The 23,445-nt window shown below is 40.9% G+C and overlaps 1 protein-coding gene across 2 annotated transcripts in view; it reads right to left on the bottom strand.

Moving 5' to 3' along the window:
- LOC121377507 (beta-1,4-mannosyl-glycoprotein 4-beta-N-acetylglucosaminyltransferase-like) overlaps positions 1–23,445 on the bottom strand; it is a 38,847-nt gene that overhangs the window by 2,120 nt on the left and 13,282 nt on the right. The window contains exon 1 of one of the 2 annotated variants that reach the window (XM_041505520.1): positions 22,790–22,975. The exons of the other annotated variant lie outside the window; for it this stretch is intronic. The gene's annotated coding sequence lies outside the window, so the exon portion shown is untranslated. Of the gene's footprint in view, positions 1–22,789; positions 22,976–23,445 lie in introns of those variants that run through there. 2 annotated transcript variants of the gene reach the window in all.

The following is a 23,445-nucleotide window of genomic DNA, read 5'->3' as shown; positions in this document are numbered from 1 at the left end:
GCGCTTTCCCACAGACATGATAACACATACCACGGCCTTTGATCAGTTGTGGTGCACTGGTTGGAATGGGATAAAACACAATCAGTTGAATGGATCCACTGGTGGTTCGATCCTGCGACGCAAGCACCTCAAGCGAGCACTCAACCGAATGAGCTTAATTTCGCCTATGAACAGTACAAGACTATTTTGATTTCTGTTTCAAAGTAGAGCTTTTTGGCACTACTTTAAATTTTTATATTTCATATTTTTATTGGAAAGGTCCGGAATATTTGTGTATTTGTTCAAGCTGCGCTGTAAGAAGAAAAAAAAAAACGTGTTACCCTCAGTAGGGCATTTATTCGAATCCCCGATGCCCTCCGCCTACACCCTCTTAATATATGGCAAATTCATGACATCATTTATTATACACAGTATCTCAAAACCGGACCCTCTGTTAACCGGAATTCCCTCCCAAGATATGACATTTTCCACAGTCCTTTCTTTAAAAATCAGTACAAAACTTAACCTCTGTTAGTGTGTGGGCATGCTTTCATCAGAGAACTGTTCAAGCACGCCTGTCGTGGGCACAACCTCTGACTTCGCCAGAGAGTTCTATCCATGACAGAGTTTTAACCTCTCTAAACTGGATACCTCTTAAAAACCGGACATTTTACTTGGACACGAGGGTGTCCGGTTAGAGGAGTTATACTGTACATAGCTATGAAATATATACAGATCCACAAAAACTATAAAAGTGATATTTGAAAATATAGCAATCACGTCAATCTGATTAAAATTAGCTCTACTGGTCTACCAGTAGATCTAGCAGCATTGCCTGAAATCCCATGTTCAGGTAACATTTCGTCTGTAAATAATAATTTAAATATCGACCAATCATACTTGGTCTTTTATAACTTTATTTGGGAGCATAATAATTCTAAAAAATATCGAGCGAGACTATTTATACGACCACCGTACCGCGGACGATACCAATACGTACGGGCCGGGCTATGCGACTGCTCAACTGCAATATATAGTCAAAGGCAAAAGATATTGTGACGGATTGTTTGGAGTAATAAATTTGTGAATGGATTTATGGATGTAAACCAGAGAAAATGTGCACGAAACAGCTCAAAGAAATGCAACCAGGCGGTTGTTGCAGCGTTTGCATGCTTTGTGCAAGAAAAATGGAATATTCGGGAGAAATGCTGTCCAGTGTTCACCATAAAAGACCAGACATTCAGTCACAAATCATTGCCACTCTGTGCAGCCTTCGGAAGTCCAGAAGTCAGAAAACACCATTAGTGAACTGTTTGATTAAATTTCATCATGTCACGCCTCAGTTACAATGACAGATGGCGAGTCATAGGGATACTTGTATCTGGGACCTCGCAGCGTGACGTCGTATGTCAATTCAACGTCCACAGAAACACCATATGGCACTTATGGCAACGATATCAACAAAACAATCAGGTCAGGGACCGTCCCCGTAGCGGCCGACCACCCGTGACAAGCCCTCGCCAAGACACATGGATCCGAACCACGCATCTGCGAAACAGGTTCCAGCCAGCAACCCTAACAGTCCGTAAAATCCCTTTCATGTTTTAATGCATTTAATGCGAGATCGGTCTGGTGAGATACAAGTTTGTTTTCGTTTTTTGTTTAACGACACCACTAGAGCACATTGGTTGTCAAACGTGGTAATTCTGACGTAGTCATCAGAGGAAAGCCGGTAGATTTGTTTTAATGCAGCAAGGGATCTTTTATATACTAGTATGCACTTTCCCATAGACAGGATATCACATTCCATGGTCCATAACCAGTTTGTGTGTGTGTGTGTGTGTGTGTGTGTGTGTGTGTGTGTGGTTTTATCGGGAGTGTTTTTATTATGTAAAATATAAAATATAAAAATGTAAAATGGTTTTTTTAACAGACTACCAATAATTACAATAGTATATTTAATATATTTAGGAGACAAAGTTATATTATTATCTTGATTTCGACTTATTATCTCAAGGAAGTGGGATCTAGATGTCGGTAGAGTGCTCACCTGAGGTTCTTTGGTTATAGCAATTCGAACACTCGTGATAATAAGTCCAACGATTAAAGGCATACTGTAACGGATTTAAGGACCTTATTTTTCTAAAAATGGATATTAAATTAAAAATTACATTAATTGTTGGAAACCAAATCTAGCTATTGCATCACCTTAACTGAACCATAATGCAGTAAAATCCATGTCAACGCTGGTGACAATATGCCTTTAACACAATAAGTTGAGTACTCAGGATAATCAGTCAACTAATTCCCACCACTACTTGATGTCGTAGGCTACTCAATAAATTTTAAATAATTTACCGTCGTTGCACTTCATACCCATTTTGTTTTATAGGTAAAACTGGTAAAATTGTTAACAATACATTTTGTTATTTTTTAAATACGATCAGGCCCCGTACTTATACAACTTTTAGAGTCCAGACTCAATCTCTAATGAAGTCACGCGCATACTATTTGTGTGGCATTGTCATTACATTGGTGGCTCAGTCTCTATTAGAGTATCGAGTCAAAACTCTAAAAGTTTCATGAGCACCAGACCTGGGACCGTACTTATAAAACTTTTAGAGTCCAGACTCAATCTCTAATGACGTCACGCGCATACACGTTGTATGGTCATGACATTAGTGTCTCAGACTCTATTAGTCTCGAGTCTAGACTCAAACAGTTTTGGTCCCCTGCGCGTGTTGTAACCTCGCCGTGGTGCAGGGGTGAAACATTCTCTTTGAGAATGGCCAATACAGCACAAATCCCCTTGTTTTCTTCGGGATACAATTAACGTTTTGAGTAAAAGTCAGTATTTATCTGTGATATTTGTATTTTTGCACAGTTCTTTACACTGTTATTTAAAACTTGAATTTTTATATTGATGTTGATCATCACTTTATTTGTTTGCATTACCATAGTTTGAAACCCAATAGCCGATGTATTTTTCGTACTGGGGTGTCGTTAAACATTCATTCATTCATTCATTCAGATGCATTGGTAATCATAAAACTAAAACAAACGATGAAGCGACAATAACTAGATTGTAATAAGTTACAAGGGAGATAACTGAATCATGAACTTGTTCGGCAAAATATGAATATGATTGCAGTCTAATTAAAATTAGCTCCATAATTACACAGGAAGTAAACCTCAAGTATCCATTACAATAACCTTATAGTCACAAGAACATTTATATTGACAAACACCGGAAGTCTCCTCTTCCATTTTCTTAACTATGAAACTAAGGACACTAGAATGCAAGTATGCATTGACCCTTCTCAATTAAAATTAAAATATATTGAAACATGTTTGTCATGAAACAACGATTATTATGTACTCCGTTGCTATCCTAACTTGCACCCTTTGTTTTTATTATAGTATAAGGTGCGAGACGTAGCACAGTGGTAAAGCGCTCGTCGATGCGCGGTCGGTCTGGAATCGATCCCCGTCGGTGGGCCCATTGGGCTATTTCTCGTTCCAGACAGTGCACCACGACTGGTATATCAAAGGCCGTAGTATGTACTACCCTGTCTGTAGGATTGTGCATATAAAAGATCCCAGCTGCTAATCGAAAAAGAGTAGCCCATGAAGTGGCGACAGCGGGTTTCCTCTCTCAATATATGTGTGGTCCGTAACCATACGTCTGACGCCATATAACCGTAAATAAAATGTGTTGAGTACGTCGTTAAATAAAATATTTCTTTATTATAGTATAACTTTTTTTTAACTTAATTTAAGCCCTTGGCCTAATTTCAGATAAAACTTTATCTTCTCCAAGGTGATATTTTCCGTATTTAAGTCCGGGGCTTTTATACGGTAAATCCCGGATAGTTAGTCTGACTTCGAGTTCAATTCATGTTTTGGTTTGCTTGTTGTTTTTGCTGGCAGCAGTGTTATTAAATAATTATTAATTTAATAATTAAATAAAGTTCATGGTTAAGTAACATTGTTGAAAAGTTCGACTAAAACATATATAATTTATTACGTAACGTGTTTTCGGTAGGAAAAGCGAAAGATATTGTCAAAAATTAGGAAACATAATACATAGAACCATTTCATAGTGGTTTTTGGAATAAAATTTATATGTCAACTCGTGATGTCCGAAAACGTGATATGTTCACACATCACTCGTTGACATAAAAATCGTATTCGTAAACAACCATGAAATAGCCTTTGTATAAATTATGTTTGTTATTAATGCCAATGCAAATAAAGTTTGTTATGTTTAAGGACACCACTAGAGCACATTGATTAATTAATCATCCACTATTTGATGTCAAACATTTGGTAATTCTGACAATTAGTTATCAAAGGAAACCCGCTAAGTTGTTCCATTAGCAGAAAGATATCTTTTATATACACTTTCCCACAGGTAGGAAAACACATACCACAGCTTTCAACCAGTTGTGGTGCACTGATTGGAACGAGAAAAACCAAATCAGTTGAATAGATCCACCGACGTGATTCGGTCTTGCGACTCAAGCACCTCAGGCGAACACTCAACCGAATGAGCTGAATCCCGCCCCCACTAATATAAATAGATGTTGTAATCTCGATGCGTCGTTTAATTCGGGCAAATATCAGCCTGCCCCATCCTACAAAAAATCCATCGGCCTCGGTGGCGCAGTGATTAAGCCATCGGACTACAGGCTGGTAGGTACTGGGTTCGGATCCCAGTCGAGGCATGGGATTTTTAATCCAGATACCGACTCCAAACCCTGAGTGAGCGCTCCGCAAGGCTTAATGGTTAGGTGTAAACCACTTGCACCGACCAGTTATCCATAACTGGTTCAACAAAGGCCATGGTTTGTGCTATCCTGCCTGTGGGAAGCGCAAATAAAAGACCCCTTTCTGCCTATCGTAAAAGAGTAGCCTATGTGGCGACAGCGGGTGTCCTCTAAAAAAAAAAAAAGTGTCAGAATGACCATATGTTTGACGTCCAATAGTCGATGATAAGATAAAAAAATCAATGTGCTCTAATGGCGTCGTTAAATAAAACAAACTTTACTTTACTCCGTACCCCTATCTTAAAATGACATTGAAACCAGTGCACCTGTCCCGCCTGAATGAGCAGGCGCAGGTTCAAGGGGAGGGTTTCAGTGGTCGGAACCGCTCCCTGCTCAAGCAATGCTTCTTTTTTATCTTAATATATTTTCCGGGGGTACATGACTCAACATCCATATAGACTGCGGAAGGAAGAAAGAAATGTTTTATTTAACGACGCACTCAACACATTTTATTTACGGTTATATGGCGTCGGACATATGGTTATGGGTCATACATATATTGACAGAGGCTGAACCCGCCGTCGCCACTTCATGGGCTACTTTTTTCGATTAGCAGCAAGGGATCTTTTATATGCACTGTCACAGACAGGATAGTACATCACACGGTCTTTGATATTCCAGTCGTGGTTCACTGGATGGAGTGAGAAATATCCCAATGAGCCCAATGGGCCAACTGACGGGGATCGATCCCAAACCGATCGCACATCAAGCGAGCACTTTACCACTGGGCTACGTCCTGCCCCCACACAGATATTGAGAGAGGAAACCCGCTGTCGCCACTTCATGGGCTACTCTTTTTGATTAGCAGCAAGGGATCTTTTATATGCAATATGTCACACAGGATAGCACATACCACGGTCTTTGGTATAGCAGTCGTGGTGCACTGGCTAGAACGAGAAATAGCCGAATGGGCCCAACGACGAGGATCGATCTCAAACCGACCGCGCATCAAGCGAGCGCTTTACCACTGGGCTACATCTCTCCCACATAAAATGGGAGTCCGTACGCCTATCTTAAAATGATACTGATACCACTGCACTTGACCCGCCTGAATGAGCAGGCGAGGGTTCGGTGGTCGGAACAGATCCCTGCTCAAGCATTTTATTTTTTTTTTAATATATTTTCTGGGGGAATGACTCAACCGCCATATAAACTTCGGACGCAACAGTCTAGACCCCATTCTGCTGGAATATCATGCACATGTTCGGTGAGTTAAAACCCCCCCAGCCAAAACCCCAAAACAAAAGAAAGAAATGTTTTATTTAATGACGCACTCAACACATTTTATTGCCGGTTATATGGCGTCAGATATATGGTTAAGGACCACACAGAGTTTGAGAGGAAACCCGCTGTCGCCACTACATGGGCTACTCTTTCCGATTAGCAGCAAGGGATCTTTTATTTGCGCTTCCCACAGGCAGGATAACATAAACCATGGCCTTTATTGAACCAGTTATGGATCACTGGTCGGTGCAAGTGGTTTACACCTACCCATTGAGCCTTGCGGAGCACTCACTCAGGGTTTGAAGTCGGTATCTGGATTAAAAATCCCATGCCTCGACTGGGATCCGAACCCAGTACCTACCAGCCTGTAGACCGATGACCTAACCACGACGCCACCGAGGCCGGTCTCCCAAAAACAAAACAAACCCAACAAAAAAACAAAACAAACAACAAACAACAAACAACAAACACAAACACAAACAAACCAAAAGCACATACCCCCTCCCACACACAAAAACAACATGTTATTTACCTGTAAAATCAAAATGACCAAATGTTTGACATCAACAGCCGATGATTAATAAGTCAATTCGCTCTAGTGGTGTCGTTAAACAAAACAAACTTTATCTTTACCTGTAAAAACACGAACGAAGGTAGGAAAGTCGACATAGAAACGACATACACACCACGACACCACAGACCGTCCACCCAACCCCGTGTAATCCAATACATTATGTAATCCAATACACGCGTTGTAATTGTCTCTCAGAATCAGATTCGTATCATGCGTGTTAAGCACAACATCGATCGAAATTCAGCTTGGAAAAATTCCTCAGTGTAACTGTCACTCGCATGCCATTTCACGTGTTGTATATTAGTAATGGGACAATGGCGGCTTGTGTGAGATTGTGCAGCGGGATGGAGATTGTGCAGGGGCGGATTTAGGATTTTGTAAAAAAGGTGGAGGTGGATAGCAAAATTCTAAAAAGGACAATTTGAGTTTGTCGTAGGCAAATGAGCCGAGCTCCAAAAGGGAGTGATATCTGTAGTGTGTGTGTGTGTGTGTGTGTGTGTGTGTGTGTGTGTGTGTGTGTGTGTGTGTGAGAGAGAGAGAGAGAGAGAGAGAGAGAGAGAGAGAGAGAGAGAGAGAGAGAGAGAGAGAGAGAGAGAGGCAGACAGACAGACACAGACAGAGAGAGAGAGAGAGAGAGAGAGAGAGAGAGAGAGAGAGAGAGAGAGAGAGAGAGAGAGAGAGAGAGGCAGACAGACAGACACACAGACAGAGAGAGAGAGAGAGAGAGAGAGAGAGAGAGAGAGAGAGAGAGAGAGAGAGAGAGAGAGGCAGACAGACAGACACAGAGAGAGAGAGAGAGAGAGAGAGAGAGAGAGAGAGAGAGAGAGAGAGAGAGAGAGAGAGACAGACAGACAGACAGACACAGACAGAGAGAGAGAGAGAGAGAGAGAGAGAGAGAGAGAGAGAGAGAGAGAGAGAGAGAGAGAGAGAGAGAGAGAGAGAGATCTGCTATTGTGCATTTTCACACAGGTCTACCACCGAGCTAACTGAATCCCGCCTCAGGCTACTGGTATATTACGTACACATCGAAAACAGGGAACACCCATACCTGTTTAAAAAAAATTGTCTAGCCTCCTTGAATTCACGAATAATATATTGATGAAAAGAAACACGATAACACGTAAATAGTTTCAGCCAATATTGACTGCTATAAAAAGCCTTATTCACAGTATCTAGAAATTAACACTGTTACTAACAGTGGACATAACAGTACTGCCATTGAGTCCCACAATACATCTCGGAAACATGCAATTAGATTTACACCTAACCAGAAGAAAAGACACAAAGACACAAAAACACAAAGAAAGGAAAAAAAGAGGAACAAGGAGAACGAAAGAATGTAACGAGGATCAGACACGAATGGTGAATAATATATCTCGAAACGTTTGCTGTACAGTTATAAAGAAAGAAAGAATGAATGAATGGATGAATGAATGAATGAATGAATGTTTAACGACAGCCCAGCATGAAAAATACATCGGCAAACATTAATTAAGTGATGGTCAACATCAATATAACAATTCAACAGGTAATGTAAAACTTAGTGTGTGTGTGTGGGGGGGGGGGGGGGGGGGGGGATCCCACCCAAAAACAAATATCAAAAGTAAGTAATATTTATAAAGAAGATCTGAACAGATTTCTGTAGAAAGAGATATATTTACTTGGACGCATATTATAATTATTGTATGCTGGTCATAATAGGCGTCTTCAGTAGTAGTGATGTCGTTAAACACAACGCATTCAACTTAGTTTTGTGCTTATATCCAATTAAGGTTCAAGCACGCTGTCCTGGGCACACAACTCAGCTATCTGGGCTGTCTGTCCAGGACAGTGGGTTACGGTAGTTGTTAGTTGGTTAGTGAGAGAGAAGAGGGTGTAAGTGGCCTTACACCTACCCAATGAGACCTTAAGAACTCGCTCTGAATTGGAGCCGGTACCGGGCTGCGAACACTGTACCTACCAGCCTGTAGTCCGATGGCTTAACCACTGCGCCACCGATGCCAGTTAACACAAGTTAACACAATTTGCAGTTAAATGATCGCAAGTGAAACAAGGTAAATCAAGGAAAGAAGGAAGGAACTGTTTTATTTAACGACGCACTCAACACATTTTTTTACGGTTATATGGCGTCGAACATATGGTTATGGATCACACAGATATTGAGAGAGGAAGCCCGCTGTCGCCACTTCATGGGCTACTCTTTTGGATTAGCAGCAAGGGATCTTTTATATGCACCATCCCACAGACAGGATAACACATACCACGGCCTTTGATATACCAGTCATGGTGCACTGGCGGGAACGAAAAATAGCCCAATGGGTCCACCGACGGGGATAGATCCCAACATGGTCGATCAATTATGAAAGGCTTTCTAGTGTACAAATGTTTAACCATTTAAATCACTGGCAGCCAAACCCTCACCTCCCTCGATTTTTCTCTCTTTCTTTCTCTTTCACCACCCTTTTATATCCCTCTGTCTCTGTGTCTCTCTCTCTCTCTCTCTGTGTGTGTGTGTGTCTGCGTGTGTGTCTCTCTCTCTCTCTCTCTCTCTCTCTCTCTCTCTCTCTCTCTCTCTCTCTCTCTCTCTCTCTCTCACACACACACACACACACACACACAAGTAACCAAACACGCAACACGCAAGTACGCAAGCACGCGTATACACGTGCACGCACGCACACATGCACGCGCATTTCTCATGTTGTTTAAATTAGTTTGACTAAAACAAATGTTTCAAAGAAAAAAAAAAAAAAAAAAAACCTATTTCCAGCACGGAATAAATGTTTTATACGGATATACCACACACCGAGTGTTTTTCACATATATTCACTGATTGTTCCGTTTGTTCACATTCATTTCACTTCAACTTATTTTCGTGCTTATATCCAATTAAGGTTCAAGCACGCTGTCCTGGACACACACCTCAACTATCTGGGCTGTCTGTCCAGAACAGTGGTTTAGTTGTTAGTGGTTAGTGGTCTTACACCTACCCAATGAGTCGTTAAAACTCGCTCTGGGTGGGAGCCGGTACCAGGCTGTGAACCCTGTACCTACGAGCCTTATGTCCGTTGAGGCCGGTGTGTTGACAGCCAGGACAACGCGTATATTACAGGTAAGACTATACTAAATAAAATCCCATAGGCGACCATGTTAACGTTTGTGTTTAAAGACACTATATGCAATATATCAACCAAACTATGACCCATAAATATCAGTACTACAACCCCTACCTCAAAGTATTAACTGCAGAAAATGGTTACCGTTGATGGCTCATTTTCGGTATAACCAGATGTTTTTACAACACCGCAAGTTTCGCACAAAATTTGAGTACTTTTTTCACAGGTACCCCATACATGTTCCAAGCACAAGGCTACTTGACTCAGTGGTACTAGATGAAATAAAATTGCAAACATTTTTAGCCCAGAAGAACACACTCACATTTATAACCAATCACAAGACTTGTGGTGTTCACTTCTCTATCAATAATTTGGTGCACCTCGAACTTTGACCCAGCCGGAAGTTATTTGATTTAGTGCTACCTACATATATCACTTTATCTGGTCAGGTCAGGGCAGAGTGTTTAACGTGCACATTTATAACAAGCTGTTGTAGTGCACGCCTGTCCTGGGCACAGGCACCGGCTCTTCTGTCCAGGACAGGAAAGTTTGGGGTGGGGTGGAGGGGGTGGGGACCTCCTACACTGGCATCTAAGATACAAGAGAGCACCAGCAGCCCGGCCGGGGTCGGTAACAGGCGGAGGGTGATTTGGGGTGCTATGGAATTTGGAATGTCCCGTAGGATTAAGGCCAAATGGAAAGGGTGCGCAGTTTTGTATGAAGGAAATTAGGCGCAATTTTGAACGGTCCGTCTGAAAAATAAAGGAGGGATCTACATATGGAAGAAAGGAAATGTTTCAACACATTTTATTTATGGTTATGTGGCGTCAGGCATATGGTTAAGGACCACACAGATATTGAGAGAGGAAACCCGCTGTCGTCACTTCATGGACTACTCTTTTCGATTAGCAGCAAGGGATCTTTTATATGCACCATCCCACAGACAGGATAACACATACCACGGCCTTTGATATACCAGTCGTGGTGCACTGGCTGGAGCGAGAAATAGCCCAATGGGCCCGCTGACAGGCTACAACAATGATGCAGTCGTGGTGCATTGGTTGGAACGAGAAATAGCCTAATGGGCCACCAACGGAGATCGATCCCAGACCGACCGCGCATCAGGCGAGGACTTTCCTACTGTGCCACATCCCGTCCTGGCTGGAATGACAAATAGCACAGTGGGCCACCGACGGAGATAGATCCCAGACCGACAGCGCATGTGCACACCACTTTGTAGCAGCAGCAATGGTTTATATATATTTATACATGTATGTATATATATGTGTGTGCGTGCCCCCCCCCCCTCCTTTTGGCACCTTCCTACGCCCGTGCAATCATATCAATGCCAAAACAAATGCGATCCAATATTATGTGCATTAAATAAACTGACACATTTATAATCTTCATAGGATTTTCAAATTCTAATATATTTGATAAAACACCTCTCAGTGTTTGTGGTAAAGTGTGTAATTACTGAATCAATATTCAATATGGCTGCCAGTCGAAGCGTGACGGTTACCGTATTGTTGTCACAGGCTGACACCAGCTGCGTTGCACACACCAGTGGTTTCCGATTTAGGAAACACAAATCTAGATAATGTAGAAATATACAAATATCTTGGAATTATATTTCATAAATCCAATAAATTCACTAATGCTCGAAAACATCAATATGATCAAGCTCAAAAAGCTATGTATTTTACACTTAGACAAGGAAAACGTTGCCATCTTTCCATTCAATGCCAACTTAAATTATTCGATTGTATGGTTTTACCTATTGCTTTATACGGATGTGAAATTTGGGTTTTGAAAGTCTGTCCTGCATAGAAAAATTGTATAGCAAATATTTAAAGTTATTATTGCCTGTTAGAAAAATCCACCCCATTATATATGTTGTATGGAGAACTTGGATGCTTCCCGGTAGATATAACAGTAAAATAAGAAATGATAGGATTTTGGTTTAGGATGATTACTGGGAAGCAGTCCAAGCTATCATTATTAGTGTACAGAATGTTATTGAATGATTAAATACACATTTTTATGATCACAAATGGATAGCTTTTATAAAATCAATTTTAGATAATATTGGTTGCACATACATATGGTGGTCACATTGTGAGCGTATTAATAGTGCTTCATTGTTGAAAATGTTTATTTCAACAAAAACTCATAGATCAATTTTTGCAAATGGTACAGTCATATTGACATCGAAGCATCTTGTTACAAAAAGTATAGCATTCGAAAAATTATTTAAATTTATTAGAAAAAAAACATTGGTGCCCATTGTTACGTTTTAGAGTATCAAACCACTATCTTCCAAATAGAGACAGGTAGATGGATACGTAAACCATTACATGATATAAACACTAACGACATCGGAGATGAATTCCATTATATTTTACATGCCCATATTTCAACCAATTCAGACTTCAATATATACGAAATATCATCGATCCAAACCAAACACATATAAATTTCACGAATTATTTAATTGTAAAAAACCTGGTGTCCTCCGAAAACTTGCAATATTTTGTAAACATATTATGAATACTTTCAAGCCCTCCGGCTCATAGCTTTATTGTATTATTATTGTGTATGCAAACCCAAACCAATTATTTATAATTATATTCCCATGTTCGTTTTATGTAGATATACTTATGTGAATAGTTTTACTCTGTCATCTTGTTAAAAAGTGTGAATTGTTGTATTATATATTGTTCCTCATATGCCGTGGATTACGGCCTGAGAGAAATAAATGTTCAGTTCAGTTCAGATACAGAACAGAACAGAACTTTATTTCACTCAGGCGGCTATTCAGCGGCATATGAGGTACATTAACAATAATTATATGACCGTGACAAGATGGGGTTTACAGGAGAAAATTTACATGTACAATATCAAAACAAAAATTTCAAATAATAATAATAATAATACAAAATGAAATATATTTCTAATAGTAATAATCTATCTATCCATCCATCTATACATCTATACATCTATACATGTAAGTAGATAGTGAAATTCGTCTCCGATGTCATTTTTGTTACATAGTGTACATAGTCTGCTTTCTACTGGGGTGTTGTTCTATCGTCCTGTTTCGACTGGTAAGTAATGGTTTGATGTTCTAAATTTTAGTAACGTAGTCCAGGATATTTGTGGTAATTTTATAATATATTTTTCTAATGTTAGATGTTCTTTAAATGTGGTGTACATTTTACCCCTTGATGATGAAGCTATGTCGCTATTCCATTGTTGTAGGTACTGATCGTTTTGTCTTAATTTAACGTGATGAATAAGTAGTGGTATAGATGAAAAGTTTTGTGACATCCAAATACTGGTCATACCTATTTGGTTAAATATATTTTCCACGTGTTTTATCCACTTATAATTATATCCAGATATGTTAGAGTCGTGTAACATTAGTTTATACAATAAGAAGGATGTTTTTGTTTGTTTTCCAGAAACAATTCGGTCCCAGATACTTATCATCCTTTGTTGGATAATTAATTTAAGGGGTTTTCTTCCAAGTTCACCGTATATCATGAATAGTGGGGTTCCTTTCCTTACTGGTAGGATGTGTTTTAAAAATTTAATATGAATAGCTTCAATAATATCAATATTTTCATAGCCCCATATTTCACATCCATATAAAAGAATCAGGACAAACATGGAATCAAATAATTTTAATTTACATTCAACTGAAAAGTTATTGTCTTTAGATTTTGATAGGATAAAGTACATTGCTTTTGTCGCCTTTTGTGTTAGCAGTTTTTTGGTGATTTTAAACCTATTTAATTTGGTAAAAGTTAACCCTAAATATTTGTACTCTTTTACGTTTTCGAGTGTTTGGTTTCCTAATGTAAATACGTTCTTGTAGTCAGTAGCAGTACCATTAAAAATTATTATTTTAGTTTTGTTTACGTTAACTTTAAGTTTCCATTTATTGCAATATTGTGAAAAGGCATTAAGGGATTGTTGTAAATCGAAGGCGTTTGTTGCGAGAAGCGCAGTATCGTCGGCATATAATAAGCATAGAAAATAAAGAATGGTTTCCGAGATTGTTGCTATGTCATCTGTGGCTATAGATACCCCAGTACAATTGTGGCTTTTTAAGTAATTATCTAGATCATTTAAATAAATAGAAAACAAAACAGGTGACAAATTTTCTCCTTGACGGACCTATTTGACCGTTTCTTTGTTTAGGTTCTTAATTGTTTTCTTTTATTTGCATTGGTTTTTAAAGCTGTATCCTAACCGGACGCGAGAAATGCGAGCGATTTTTTGTTTGTTTGTTTTAGAATTATTATTTCAATCGCCGTATCCTAACGGCACGAATCCAGAACAAAACCCCACTCGGAAAAAACCCCACTTGACAAAACCCCACAAGACAAAAGCCCACTTGACTAAACCCCACAAGACAAAAGCCCACTCGGACTTAACATCACTTGACAAAACCCCACTTGGACAAAAGCCCACTCATTAATCAGAATTGTGCACTTCAAAGGAATGATTTTAACAGAAATTTTGGTTGTGTTTATTTCTAAAGAATCCTCCAAGTACACATTGCAAATGTATGATCAGTGGTAGATGGATCCCGGCTCTAATACAACAATAGCCATATGTATCAAAATCCAAGGGGTGGGGGGGGGGGGGGGGGGGGGGGGGGGGGGGGGGGGGGGGTGATAGGCTCTACGTTTTATAAACAAATGAAACACTATACAAATTAAACCCTGAGATGTATATGCTATTTTCTGGAGTAAAAAACAAAAAGTGATATTGTCAGGGGGCAACTGTCCCCCCTGCCCCCCGGAAGGTACTGCCCTGAATAATACACACACTACAGGAAGAAATCCGTCATCACCTACATTTTTAACACGAAACATTGTTGAAAGGGGGTGCTCTCTCTCTCTCCCTCTCTCTCTCTCCCTCTCTCTCTCTCTCTCTCTCTCTCTCTCTCTCTCTCTCTCTCTCTCTCTCTCTCTCTCTCTCTCTCTCTCTCTCTCTCTCTCTCTCTCTCTCTCTCTCTCTCTCTCTCTCTCCCTCCCTCTCTCTCTCCCTCCCTCTCTCTCTCTCTCTCTCTCCCCCTCCCTCTCCCTCTCCCCCTCCCCCTCCCTCTCTCTCTCTCTCTCTCTCTCTCTCTCTCTCTCTCTCTCTCTCTCTCTCTCTCTCTCTCTCTCTCTCTCTCTCTCTCTCTCTCTCTCTCTCTCTCTCTCTCATACCACGGCCTTTGTTACACCAGTTGTGGAGCACTGGCTGAAACGAGAAGTAGCGCAATGGGCCACCGACGGGGATCGACCCCAGGCCGACCGCACATCTCAAGGGAACGCTTTACCAGTGGGCTACGTCCCGCCCCCGACCAAAAAAGGAGGGTTTGATGCAATGTCAACAACAACGTGCCTTGTACCAGTAAGCTGAGATCTAGTTTGTCACTTTTTCACTTTCACACAATGATGAGCCTGGCACACTGGCTGGAACAATGATGCAGTCGCGGTGCACTGGTTGGAACGAGAAATAGCCTAATGGGCCATCGACGGGGATGAATCCCTGACCGACCGTGCATCGGGCGAGCGCTTTACCACTGTGCTATATTCCGCTCTGGATGGAACGAGAAATAGCACAATGGGCCACCGACAGAGATCGATCCCAGACCGACCGCGCATCAGGCGAGCGGTTTACCACTGGGTTATATCCCGTCCCATTGGCAGTATTAAAAACTAGATTCATAGAAGACAGTAAATAAATATAATTACCTTCTGGCCATAGCAACAGCACACGACAGGTCCTATCACAGATATCACCATTCACAGAACTAAAGCTGCACTTTTGCCTCGACGTGTTATAATATCCTTGACTAACATAGGTGCGGGTCAAGTGGGGGAGGGGAGAGGGTTGCACATGCCAATGGTTTCCAATACACCACCAACCTGTCCGACCGTTTCTTTGTTTAGGTTTTTCTTGTTTTCTTTTATTTACATTGGCTTTTAAAGCTGTATCTTAACCAGACGCGTGCGACGCAAGAAATGAGAGCGGTTTTTTTTCTTCTGAACGAACACACACCAAGATTTACTATAAACTGTGTTATAACCACACTGATTTAAAGGGACAGACCCTAGTTTCAACCCGTGAAAACCAACACTACGTTTAGTTAATCTACAAACCTGTAACACCTTTGGATAAAGTTACAATTGAGTGAAACAAGAGTCTGCGATTTTGAGATGATGAAATACGCTCTAAAACCAACACTACGTTCAGTTAATCTACAAACCTGTAACACCTTTGGATAAAGTTACAATTGAGTGAAACAAGAGTCTGCGATTTTGAAATGATGAAATACGCTCTAAAACTCGACTCCATAAATGTTAACGCCATATAAACGTAAATAAAATGTGTTGAGTGCGTCGTTAAATAAAACATTTCTTTCTTTCCATAAGTGTTACCTCTCAGACGCACGTGCGTTTTTAAAATATGAGAAATGCATTTTGTAATATTAAAAACACCAGGATGACCAAAAACACTTCGAATGTACGGAAATGGATAATCCAAACAATAAAATCTAAGTAAAGTATGATTTCAGTTATAAAAAACCCAGCTCTAATAGCCAAAAATATTCCTTAGTGTTTAAAAACCAGGGAATGTCCCTTTAACTGAAAAATAAGGATTAGGGTTGAATAGAAGCAGTATTGGGCGAATAGTTTACAAGAGTTGGCGGTGAAGTATACATCTAGTTTGAAGTGTTGACTGCATACTACTTTGCAGGGGCGTGTGAAGGGGAGGGTTCTGGGGAATGGAATCCCTCCGAGCTCCGCCCCGCTCCATGTGTTCTAAGCGATTAAAAATATATAATATATATTTTCCGGTAAGCATGACTCGACCCTTCTCCCCCACCCCCGCTTCAGACTTCGCTCGCTTACCAGTGTGGATCCACCCTAGCTAACATTTCTGCACACGCGTCTGTAGGGGGAGAGGTTTAGGGGTGGAAACCCCCTCCCCCTGCGATAAGAGAAGTTTGTTCGGGGAAGCATGACTCGACCCCCGACCCCCACCACCACCCTCCGTAAACGTCCCTCGCCACAGTGTAGACACATCATTGCTAAAATTCCTGCACACGCGCCTGCAGGGGGAGGGTTTTGGGGGTCGGAACACCCTCCCCAAAATATCCTTATATCCTGTATGTAGGGCAGTGTATATAAAAGATCCCTTACTACTAATCGAAAAATGTAGTGGGTTTCCTCTCTAAGACTAAAAGTCACAATTACCAAATGTTTGACATCCAATAGCCGATGATTAATAAATCAATGTGCTCTTGTGGTGTCGTTAAACACCCCCCCCCCCCCCCCCCCACACACACACACACACCAACTGTTCCACCTAATCGACACAAGTACATTACGGTACATTTTATTTCCATGTATTGCCACATTTCATTTCATTTCAACATATTATATTTGTGCCTATATCCAATTAAGGTTCACGCACGCTATCCTGGACACACACCTCAGCTATCTGGGCTGTCTGTCCAGGACAATGGGTTAGTGGTTAGTTGGTTAATGGTTAGTGACAGAGAAGAAAGTGTAGTGGCCTTACACCTACCCACTGAACCATTAAGAACTCGCTCTGGGTTGGAGCCGGTAGCGGGCTGCGAACCCTGTATCTACCAGACTGAAGTCTGATGACTTAACCACTGTGCCACTGAGGCCGGTAGATGGCCACAGATCACTATTATTTACGTTATATGTTTCTATACAGCATTAGTGGCTATAGGACATTTATTGATATCAGCAGGCCCATGGTAACATGCCCTGAAAAGGAGAACCCCTGTAGTCCAGCTCTTTCTCCCAGGATATTGGTTTAAACAAATACACCCACTAAACCTGGTCGGAGTACACCCATTTTACACATAAAACCCACCAAACAAACACACCCACTAAACCTGGCCGGATACACCCATTTTACACAAAAAAGCCACTACTTTCGCACGGGCCGGAATTACCACAAAACAGTCTTCAATATCAACAACAAATTACACATGTTTATAGTGTTGTACATACATGTACCACGGCCTTTGATATACCAGTCGTGGTGCACTGGTTGGAACAAGAAATAGCCCAATGGGCCCACCGACGGGGATCGATCGCATCGAGCGAGCGCTTTACCACTGGGCTACGCCCAGACCCGGATTTCGATGCGCAATGAAGCTTAAAATCAGGTGACTGAATAACGTGGCCATTGTGTGTTGTCTACCTTGGTATTATTTTACAAACTAAAGAGTCGAGTTGCAGGACATACGTACTAAACCTGTGACGATTTAGTTTGTTCACTGAATCGTTCAGCCCTGCGCTGTCAACAATTTTCATAAACTTAAAACGACAAGGTGTAGTTTTTTGATTGGAAAAAGGAAAGAAATGTTTTATTTAATGACGCACTCAACACATTTTATTTACGATTATATGGCGTCAGGCATATGGTTAAGGACCACACAGATTTTGAGAGGAAACCCGCTGTCGCCACTACATGGGCTACTCTTTGCGATTAGCAGCAAGGGATCTTTTATTTGCGCTTCCCACAGGCAGGATAGCACAAACCATGGCCTTTGTTGAACCAGTTATGGATCACTGGTCAGTGCAAGTGGTTTACACCTACCCATTGAGCCTTGCGGAACACTCACTCAGGGTTTGGAGTCGATATCTGGATTACAAATCTCATGCTTCGACTGGGATCCGAACCCAGTACCTACCAGCCTGTAGACCGATGGCCTAACCACGACGCCACAGAGGCCGGTTATTTTTTGATTGGATGCATCGCATTGGTGACCTGGTCATCACCTAGGAGCAGCCAGTCGTATCTCTTGAAATTGTTAACACATATTTTGTACATGTGTTAACAACCATGTGTAACCAAAAATAACGTATGGTGTTCTCACCAACAGGTGTGTAAGAAAACCAATGAAAAACAACACGATGGAAATCGATATAAACAAGTCGTTGTGAGATACATGGTATCTAACGGCCACTCATGTATTGGTATCTAACGGCCACTCATGTATTATTCTCTATATAAACAAGTCGTTGTGATTCTCGTAGATAAATGGTATCTAACGGCCACTCATGTATTATTTCTCTATATAAACAAGTCGTTGTGAGATAAATATATTTACGTCTAACGAAGGTTCCACTCCCACTTCGTATTATTCTCTATATAAGGGGGGGGGGGGGTAAGTTGAAGTGGGCAATTCGTTTAGTTAGTGCAGAGATAACACCGATGGTGTTCTGATCTAACGGCCACTCCTATGAGTATTACCGATATTCTGGACTCTAAAATTTTAGCCAAAAATATAAACAAAAGTCGTGATTTTGAGCAATTGAACGGGCGCCAAAATAAAATGCGAGACTACTTAAAAATAAACATAAGAATTTAGAACTGCTTCCAAAACGTTTAAAGTCTAACTAGCCCATTAAAAAAGGTTAGTACTCACGGAGGTAAAGGTTGGTAGGAGATTGGTGGGAGATTGGTAACATGTCTGGAATTAGGAACTGATGGAACTCTGGTGTGCCTAGGACTATTAGGGTACTGATCACCTCCGAAGATCGTTGTGATGGATTGAGACGTTATGGGCGATCAGCAGAGCCTGTAGAGTTGTCCCTTGCGCCTAACAAACAGCTGATTCCGTCGTTTAGGCTGTATGGTTTTCGTAGTCTCCCTCGCCGTTATATCTTCCTAAACCATGTTCAGAAGGGGGGCAGAGTCTTCAGTGAGTAGCACTAATCGTTTGTTCAGTTGGCCGTGGAGCGTCCAGGCTAACGGTTCCACGGCGGCGGTTGTTGGGGAGGGTCCCTGCTGGTGGTGGTCGCAGTCGTATTCCTCTTTCCAACGGCGGGTATTGCCCCTCCTTGGTAGCTATTCCGGAGTTGAAGTAAGTGACGAAACTCCGGGAACATGGGTTCGAACGGAGTCGGTGGCGTAGTCGGCCGTTGTGTCGGGAGCTTGTCCAAATGGTCGTAGGCTGGGCTGTGGGCGGTTTCACAGAAGGAGCGCCACCAGCCAGCCGCTGGCTTTGGCCCCCCCTGTTCCTTCCCTGGCGCGCTTTTCCTCTTCCTATATCTTCCTCTCAGATGTGGGTTATTGACCCGGTGTACGATACCCGGTATTCTTCCGTATACTTGAGCAATCCCCCCAGGTGGGGGGGCAGATCGAGAGAGCAAGGGCTGACGTCCGTCTTCATCGAAAGTAAATACTGAATTGCGTTGTGAGATACATGGTATCTAACGGCCACTCATGTATTTATTCTCTATATAAACAACTCGTAGTGAGATAAATGGTATCTAACGGCCACTCATGTATTATTACTCTATATAAACAAGTCGTTGTGAGATAAATGGTATCTAACGGCCACTCATGTATTATTCTCTATATAAACAAGTCGTTGTGAGATAAATGGTATCTAACGGCCACTCATGTATTATTCTCTATATAAACAAGTCGTTGTGAGATAAATGGTATCTAACGGCCACTCATGTATTATTCTCTATATAAACAAGTCGTTGTGAGATAAATGGTATCTAACGGCCACTCATGTATTATTTCTCTATTTATTATATAACATTTAGTGAAATATCTTAAAATATCAGTGAAATAAAAGTGTTATCAGTCACTCAGTGACGATAACATATTTTAGTGAGAAAATTTCACTATTTCACTCTAAAATGTGTTATCGTCACTGTAGAAAGTGATATCTTCACTGTAAGAAAGCCGGAACTATTTTGCTGTTGTCATTTTAAAAATAAAGGTAAATTGCCAAAAGCTATATAATAAATAGAAAATTTCATGTTTTTTGTCAAATATGATTTATATTTCATCTCGTGAAGTTTGCAATCATATCACACTCGTCGTGCAAGCGCGACTCGTGAGATATGATTGCAAACTTCACTCAATGAGATATAAATCATATTTGACAAAAAAACATGAAATATCCTCTTAATATGAAGTCCAGTCAAGCACGGATCCAGAATTTTGTTTTGCAGGGATAGGAGTCCAAAACTACCTATACATGACAAAACAACAACAACAAAACCACTACAAATTACGTGTGCTATAGTGGGGTCATGAAACGAAACAAACACTAACCGTTCAAGCGAGATTTTCATCATTGGATTGGATTGGAAGGAAGGAAATGTTTTATTTAACGACGCACTCAACACATTTTATTTGCGGTTATATGACGTCAGACATATGGTTAAGGACCACACAGATATTGAGGGAGGAAACCCGCTGTTGCCACTTCATGGGCTATTCTTTTCGATTAGCAGCAAGGGATCTTTTTTATGCACCATCCTAGAGACAGGATTGCACATAACACGGCCTTTGTTACACCAGTTGTGGAGCACTGGCTGAAGCGAGAAATAGCTCAGTGGGCCCACTAACGGGGATCGATCCCAAACCGACCGCGCATCAAGCGAACGCTTTACCACTAGTCTACGACTCACCCTGGATTGGATTGGATAACATATTAAAGAGACATTCCCGAGTTTGCTGCACTGTAAGATGTTTCCAACTAATAAAATATTTCTACGATTAAACTTACATATTAAATATATTTTCTTATTTAGAATATTAGTGTCTGTATATTCAGTGTGTTTCTGGTCATCTTAATATGTGTAAGAAGCCCAAATATATTTTAGGAAATAAAATGAAATTTAATCTAATGCAAATATTAGAACGATCAAAAACACGTTTAATATATAGCCGCTAATATTTTATGCAGTCGTTAAAAAGTCTCTGTTAGTCGATAACATCTTAAAAATTGTAGCAAACTCAGGAATGTCCCTTTAACGTGCGTATATCCAATTAAGGTTCAAGCACGTCTCTCCCGGCACAATCTCTGACGTAGCGAGTGACTGGGTACGGGACAGAAGGGGGATGGGGCAGTGAATTGGAAATGGACAGAATTTTGTAATAGCAATTAGTGAAAAAAAAAGAAAAAAAAAGTTAACTAGCCAAAAATAAAAAGGAATTGACTGCTCGGCCGAATATTTATATAATTTGGAGCATTTTAGAAGGACAGTCCAAAAAATAAACGAGAGAAAGAAGAGAGGATCGGACTATTTAATAATATAGAAAAAAACGGAGGTAATTTTAACATAAAATGTTGAACGAAGGTCTAAAAGTTTAAAGTCCGATCTATACGTCCACGTGTGTGGCCACGTTAAGGCCGTTAGGGTCCACAGCTTGTAGGGACGAGATGGGTTGCATCCTGTCAAGAAAACCCCCTAGATTGTGACGGTCATTAGAATGAATGAATGAATGTTTAACGACACCCCAGCACGAAAAATACATCGGCTATTGGGTGTCAAACTATGGTAATGCAAACAAATAAAGTGATGATCAACATCAATATAAAAATTCAAGATTTAAATAAAAACAGTGCAAAGAACTGTGCAAAAATACAAATATCACAGATAGATACTGACTTTTACTCAAAATTTCAATTTGCGCTGTATTGGCCATTCTTAAAGAATGTTACACCCCTGCACCACGGTAAGGTTACATCACGCGCAGGGGTGACGGTCATTAGATGATTGAGGTGCTTGCGTCGCAGGATCGAACCTCCTCAGTGGATTCATTCAACTGATTGAGTTTTTTTTCTCGTTACAACCAGCCGTGGTATGTATTTTCCTGTCTGTGGGAAAGTGTATATAAAAGATCCCTTGGTGTATTAGAAAAAAACATGTAGCGGGTTTCCTCTGATGACTACGTGTCAGAATTACCAAATATATGCATGGCCGTAGCTAGCATGGGGGCAAGGGACGCAGTTGCCTTCCCCCCCGAAAAAAATTCGGAAAGCATTATAGAAACTGAAAAAAAATCTCTTCTTAACACTTACCCCCCCCCCCCCCCCGAAACAAAAAATCCTAGCTACGGCCCTGATATGACATCCACTATAGCCGATGATTAATTAATCAATGTGCTCTAGTGGTATCGTTAAACAAAACAAACGTTTCTTGGCATTTTGAAATAGATAAATAAGTAAATAAATAGGTAAATAAATAAATGTTGTTTAAACCACTCACCAAATCAATTTTGTTACTGGACGTCCAGAATAAATGTTGACCGACACATTAGGACTATTCAGTTTGCTCTGCATATTGAATACTGACAGAAATGCAACAGCTGCGCAATTAACCTGCTACAGCTGGATACAACAACACACACTGGTCAAAGTGTTGTTCGTTCAACCGGAACTGCGGAGCTAGTAGTCCGTAAACCAGATCCACCAAAATTGACTTATTGGCACCATCTACCGGCCTCGGTGGCGCAGTGGTTAAACCATCGGTCTACAGGCTGGTAAGTACAGGGTTCGCAGCCCGGTACCGGCTCCAACCCAGAGCGAGTTCTTAAGGGCTCAATGGGTAGGTGTAAGGGCACTACACCCTCTTCTCTCTTACTAACCACTAACCAACTAACAACTAACCCACTGTCCTGGACACACAGCCCAAATAGCTGAGGTGTGTGTCCAGGACAGCGTGCTTGAACCTTAATTGGATATAAGCACGAAAATAAGTTGAAATGAAATGACACCATCTGTGGCGACTAAACTTCATGGTATTTTTCAGGAAACTCAACATTTAAGTGATACATTCTGATATGATTGGCATCTGATAAGGGCCGTTTTGACCCAAATTTTCAAGGTCAAATAAAGGTCACCATTGTGAATACATTTATGCTC

Source organism: Gigantopelta aegis, chromosome 7, assembly GCF_016097555.1.
Source record: "Gigantopelta aegis isolate Gae_Host chromosome 7, Gae_host_genome, whole genome shotgun sequence".
NCBI lineage: Eukaryota > Metazoa > Mollusca > Gastropoda > Neomphalida > Peltospiridae > Gigantopelta > Gigantopelta aegis.
Note: the sequence above shows the minus strand (reverse complement) of the source record. Positions and strands in the feature narration are given on the sequence as shown.